At 45.7% G+C, this 6580-nt stretch overlaps 1 protein-coding gene across 1 annotated transcript in view; it reads right to left on the bottom strand.

Annotated features, from left to right (window-relative positions):
- Positions 1–5811, bottom strand: part of FKBP5 (FKBP prolyl isomerase 5) — a 117271-nt gene extending 111460 nt beyond the window's left edge. Inside the window, exon 1 of the mRNA XM_017870077.1 lies at positions 5678–5811. The gene's annotated coding sequence lies outside the window, so the exon portion shown is untranslated. The remainder of the gene's footprint in view (positions 1–5677) is intronic.
- Between the last annotated feature and the right edge of the window lie 769 nt (positions 5812–6580).

Here is a 6580-nt window from a genome sequence, read left to right on the forward strand (position 1 = left end):
TCCCAATTTCTTTTTTAAAAGTTTAAAACATACATAAGCCAATCTCTTTACAAGTATGTATGTGTATATATATATCTCTCTCCCAATCTCTTTCTTAAAGTATAAAAATATATATCCCAAGTTCTTTAAAAAAAAAAAGTGTGTGTGTGTGTATATATATATACACATATATACCCCCCCCCCCAAGTGCTGGGATCACAGACACAAGCTACCTCACCTGGAGAACTTTATATTTTTTGTAGAAACGGGGGTCTTACTATGTTGCCCAGGCTGGTCTTTAACTCCTGGGCTCAAGTAACCCTCCCGCCTTGGCTGCCCCAAGTGTTGAGGTGCTGAGATTACAGGTGTGAGACATCATGCGTGGTATATATACATATATATAACTTTTTTTTTTATTGAGATTGAGTCTCACTGTGTTGCCAGGCTGGAGTGTAGAGGCGCAATCTCAGTTCATTCCAACCTCCACCTCCCAGGTTCAAGTAATTCGCCTGCCTCAGCCTCTTGAGTAGCTGGGACTGAGGGCATGCACTGCCATGACTGGCAAATTTTTTTTTTTTTTTTAGTAGAGATGGGGTTTTGCCATGTTGGCCAGGCTGGTCTCCAACTCCTGACCTCCTGGCCTGGCCTACATTTTTAATCTTAAAAAACATTATCAGAATTTCGCCATTCCTAGGCTGGGTGTGGTGGGTCACACCTGTAATCCCAGTACTTTGGGAGGTCAAGGCGGGCGGATCACCTGAGATCAGGAGTTCAAGACCAGCCTGGCCCTGGCCAACATGGCAAAACCTCATCTCTACCAAAAATACAAAAAGTAGCTGGGCATGGTGGCACACACCTGTAATCCCCGCTACTCAGGAGACTGAGGCAGGAAGAATCACTTGAACTGATGGAGGTTGCAGTGAGCTGAGACTGTGCCACTTGCATGCCAGCCTGAGCAACAGAGCAAGACCCTGTCTCAAAAAATAATAATAATAAAATAAAGAATTTGGACATTTCTTAGCTTTCACAGATGTGTGACTGTTTACTTAACCCATTATTTCACTTTGAAAATACATCATTTTCATTTTTCCAGTAATTGTACTTTTTTTTTTTTAAAGGCAGGGTCTCATTCTGTCGCCCAGGCTGGAGTACAATGGCTTGATCACGGCTCACTGCAGCCTCAACCTCCCAGGCTCAAGTGATGCTCCCACCTCACCCTCCTAAGTAGCTGGGACTTCAGGTGCACTCCACCACACCTGGCTAATTTTGTATTTTGTAGAGAGGGGTTTCACCACGTTTCCCAGGCTGGTCTTGAGCTCCTGGGCTCAAGCAATCCACCCGCCTTGGCCTCCCAAAGTGCTGGCATTACAGGCGTGAGTCACTGCACTTCGCCACCTAGAAATTTTCTAAGAAGAAAAACAGCCTTGATTAAGCCTTGATTTTGATCACAAAAATGACAGCAACTCCAAACAACTACAATCACAATTTTCAGTATCTTTTGCCTGATTGCTTTGGAGAACTAAAATAAAATTTTATTCTTATTTTTTAAATGTTTTGATTCCAGACCAAGGGTAAAAAACAAATACAACAAATATATAGACCCCACACTCCCTCTGGTGGACCTTCACTCTCATTAACCAAATGTTTTCCAAAAGGCTGTAAGTAGGCCTAGCACTGTGGCTCACACCTATAATCCCAGCACTTTGGGAGGCCAAGGCAGGATCACTTGAGCTCAGGAGTTGGACACCAGCCTGTGCAACATAGTGAGACCTTGTCTCTACTAAAAATGGTTTTAAAAATTAGCCGGGCGTGGTGGTGTGTGCCTGTAACCCCAGCTACTTGGGACGAGGTTGGGCAGGAGGATCTTCTGAGCCTGGGAAGTCTGCAGTGAGCCATGATCACACCACAGCACTCCAGCCTGGGCAATAAAGCAAGACCCCGACTCAAAAAAAAAAAAAAAAAAAAAACTAGAAGTAAATACTAAATTAAGCATAAAATGTGGGTTCTCAAACTGCTATAAGAAGTACAAATTATTTTGAGTAGTGGAATTTTAGTGTTCTAAATATTGTTTAAATATCCTTATTAATCTGTTAGTAACCTGGTAGTACATATGGCCCTACTGTAAATTATTTTAACCAGTCTCATTTGGCAGTACTGTCTTTTACATAGTAAATAAACATCTCATTTGCAAATTAAATCACACTTAAGTGGTTATTGTTTTAAATCAATAGTTCTGTGACATACATACCACCATCCACCCAGTCGCTACTGAATGTAGATTTAATTTTCTTCATATTTTTGGGGACATGATGTCAGAATTTTAAAATGCACTAAAATGTACTGCAGAAAAATTTAGAAATATAAAATACGGAAAAAAACAAAATCTATTAATCAGCTAGGTTATAAAGTTCAAATAGTTTCATTATTATAAAATGCAGATATTTAATTGTTAAACACGAATTACAAAATTTAGTGTGTCAAATATGTATAACATAGATTATTCTTTAGGAATTATGAAAACTTATTTTAATTAACGGTCTTTAGAGGAATTCTTCATGCCAGGTACAGCAAGCATATTACCGTTAAATAAAGCAATACTAGGCAAGGCGCGGTGGCTCACGCCTGTAACACCAGCACTTTGGGAGGCCAAGGCGGGTGGATCACCTAAAGTCAGGAGTTCAAGACCAGCCTGGCCAACATGGCAAAACCCCGTCTCTACTAAAAGTACAAAAATTAGCTGGACGTGGTGGCAGGGGCCTATAGTGCCAGCTTACTCAGAAGGCTGAGGCAGGAAAATCGCTTGAACCCAGGAGGCAGAGGTTGCAATGAGCCGAGACTGCACCCTTGCACTCCAACCCGGGCAACAAAAGCGAAACTCCATCTCAAAAAAAAAAAAGGGAATACTAATGTGTATAATAGTGCCATTTGATCTATCCTCAAAGTTAGCTGTTTTAATATAAGTCCTTGTTTTCTGTAGCTTTATTTACTTAAAAATACTTACTATCACCTCCAAACACAAAAGGAGTTAAACCTGAGGGTAAATGGCTTTAAAAACATTCCCAATGTTTATTGTGTGGATTTGAGAATTCAACTTATGCTTAATTTTAAAACTGAAATTGTGGTTGATAATTTTATGATATCATCTATTACAAGTTAAAGTAGACAACAGTCAGTAATTAAAATATCTAAAACTGAATTTTAAAATGGTCTTTTAATTAAACTTAAAGTTAATAAAACTTTAACTTTTACAGTTAAAATACTAAAATATACTTATATGTCAATAAATATGAAATACAACTTTATTGTATGTGGTATATATACATACATCATAGAATAAGGATAAACAACTAATTATGAATAGTATTTAATATATTCAAGTACACTAAAGAGCAATTACATAAATGATCAAAAATAATGGAAGCTACAGTCTTATCCAGCTCCTTACAACTATTTACATAGAATAAGCCTTCCAAACGTGAGGATGAATCATTGTTCAACCTATCTATCCACACTAAGGATCAAAAAGCCAACTTAGCTTTTAACAGCAGTAACTTCTTCTACAGGTATACAAACAGGATGTTCTTTCTTCTCTGGACTAATTCATCCTAAGCAGAGAAGCCTTTAGGAAACTAAACTGAACCCAAAATACGCATTACTTTCCAAGAATAAACAGAAAACTAAAGATTTAATTAGTTGCCTAATGCAGTATTTTAAGTTTTTCATGTTGAACTGATTAAAATTATGTTTTAAAAAAGAAATTCACCCAAAATTCCCATAACTAAAAGAATTAAAGATTCAGAAACATACAAAGACCTCATAGCTTGTTTTGGAGAAATAAAACAATAAAGACCATCTTTTTTTTTTTAATCTAAAATAGTCACAATTAATGATTAAAGAGTTGATGGTTCAGTGGCGAACTCTTATCAGTCATCAGCTAACTTTAATTACCTAGGCAAACAAGTAAAATGACCATTCAATGAATAATAAGCTAGCATAATTAAATCAAGATTAGCAACTTTGTTCTTAACTTAAACTTAATCTCTGAAGTATAAATCATACCTAATACAGATATCAACCAAGACACATTAGGAGAAAAAAACTTGGTAACTAAATCAAGTGTTTCTCACTAATAATGAGTATTAATAACCCTCGTTTTAAAAATGTTATTTGTATAGAATCTCTAAATTGGTCAGGGCCATAATTGTAGATTGTCAGGCAGAGGTCAGTTGGGGGAGAGATAAACAGAAAATGGTGAAGTGAAAGTATGACAATAAAAATTTCCCACCAGAATAAGAATTTTTTCAAGTCGATTCTTGGCTCTTGATTCAAACACCAAGAGAAGCAGCTCCCTTTAGAGAATTACTTTACAATTCTTTCAAGTAAAACCCTTATGGGGAGGTGGATAAAATCTCAGACTATTAAAAATACTTAACCAAAACATGCTTTAACTTTTTCCTTGTCCACAATCTAACAAAATGGGAAGACAATGAAAATAAACACTCCTGTCTACCCTCAGGGAGGCAAAGAAAGCTCCCATTCAGTAGTAAGCCTTATTCCACTGGAAAACATACTCCTGAAAAGTAAATCCAAAACCACGAGTTCAAACTGCTTCATGCAGAATTTACTGAACGGCGGCCAAACGCTGAACACACTGTCCTGAACCACACTGAAGGGTATCTAGAGTTCTGCATCTCCGCTTACAACTTCAACCTTACTACGCTTTCGCCACCACTGCAGAACCCGATTTTAGTGACTACGATGTTCCTGCCGGCTCGTTGATCGAAGAAAGCCACTCTGTACCCTGACGCTCGAAGTGTCTTTTTGGCAATACCGGTTTTTGACTCTTATACTGTGACCTGCACACCTTTTTGGACGATCAGTAAGGCGGAAGGCGTTTTCACGTCCCAGAACTGAAGCGCATAAGGACCCCTGGCACAGCGTTCAGCCGCCTCGGTATGGCCTGGGAGTGACGCGGATCACCTGTTAGACGGCGCTGCGCGGACTCCTCCACAAGCGGCCGACTGCGGCGATGCGGTTCCCCAACGCTTGTCCCGAGGCGGCAGGTGAAGGCGGGGACCGCCTATCCACACCCGGAGTGCAGCCACCCCGCCACCCTCCCCTCCACGGCCCCGCCAGGTGGGCGAATCCGCCCCGCGCCCGCGGCGTCCCGGCGCTCGGCTCGCCCTGGGGTACGGTTGTCCCGGCGCCCAGACCCGAAAGCGAAGTTTGGCTCCCGCCTGCAGCGGTGCCGGCTTAGGGTCCCGCCGCCTGTCCCGGACAAGCCGGGGGCCAGAGACCGGAGGCGGCGCGGGACCTGTCATCCCGGGCGGGAAACAAAAGCCCAGTGAGGACGGGCGGGCGCGACCCGCCTCGCCTCTGCCGGGAGAGGCCGGCGGGGCGGGGAGTGGCGCCCGTGGGCCACTCGGCTCTGCGCCTCCCGCGGGGGAGCACCGGCCCCGCAGCCCCCGGAGGCGCGGCGAGGGGGCGCGGCAGTGAGGGGCTGGGGACTCCCGAGCGCTCCCCTCGAGGTTCCGGGACCCCGCTCCCCCGCGACCACGCGGCTCCTGGACTGCGAAGCCGCGTGGGAGGTGGGAGCTGAGGCAGCGAGTGCGGCCGCGGCGGGGACCTGAAAGGAGGGCGTTCGGCTCCCGGGGCGCCGCGGCCGGCCCGCCCATCTCCGCGGCCATGGCGCCGGTACCTGTCGCCGCGGGGTCTCGCCGACTTCGTCACTCACCGCCTCGCGCGTCCGCTACGGCTTTCAGCCGCCCAGCAAGGCCGCCCCGCGCGCCGGACACCGCCGCCGAGACTGGCAGCGCCGCAGCCGGCCGAATCCCGCGGGGCAGCGCCCGGCGCCGTCCCGCCCCCGCCGGCCGCAGGACCCGCCTTCCATAGGGCCCCGGGGCTGTCAGTCCGCCCCCAAAAGGCGCGCGGGCTGTCGATCCGCCTGTCCGGATTGGTGGCCGCTCGCCGTCCATGCAAATGAGGCCCCGCCCCCATTCATTGGCTTCTCCGCCTCTCCACGCCAGCCCACGTGTCTGGCCCTTGCCCTTTGTGGGGGCCATAGAGAAGGGATGGTGGAAACTGACACCCCCTCACAACATCTCTTACCTCCCGAGAAATTAATGCCTAAGCAAGCTAGTTGACTTCCCATCTGTATCGTCTCTCTGAAGGCATTGCCCCTCCTATCTGTCCACCGGGCCTACCCAGAGGCTGGAGAGGGGCAGGCCAGGCTGTTTGTTAGGTCAGCTGGCCGGGTTAGCCCTAGGAAGCAACCCCATGAAGTCTAAGATGCTCAGTCGGGACTGGGGAAATCCCACCTCGAGAACCAGTTTAGCAGATATCACCTCCCTCTGGACACCCAGTAACTGTAAAGACCATACTTTCTCTTGGCTTGTTACCTTTCAAGCAGGAGATCCCAGGAGATTAAAACACGAAGAGGCCTTATGGCTGAGTTCGGCCGGGTGGGGTGGCTCACATCTGTAATCTCAGCACTTTGGAAGGCAGAGGTGGGCGCATCACGAGGTCAAGAGATGGAGACCATCCTGGCCACATGGTGAAACCCCGTCTCTACTAAAAATACAAAACTTAGCTGGGCATGGTG

The sequence above is a fragment of the Rhinopithecus bieti genome, unplaced genomic scaffold, assembly GCF_001698545.2.
Source record: "Rhinopithecus bieti isolate Rb0 unplaced genomic scaffold, ASM169854v2 scaffold_4553, whole genome shotgun sequence".
Classification (NCBI taxonomy): Eukaryota; Metazoa; Chordata; class Mammalia; order Primates; family Cercopithecidae; genus Rhinopithecus; species Rhinopithecus bieti.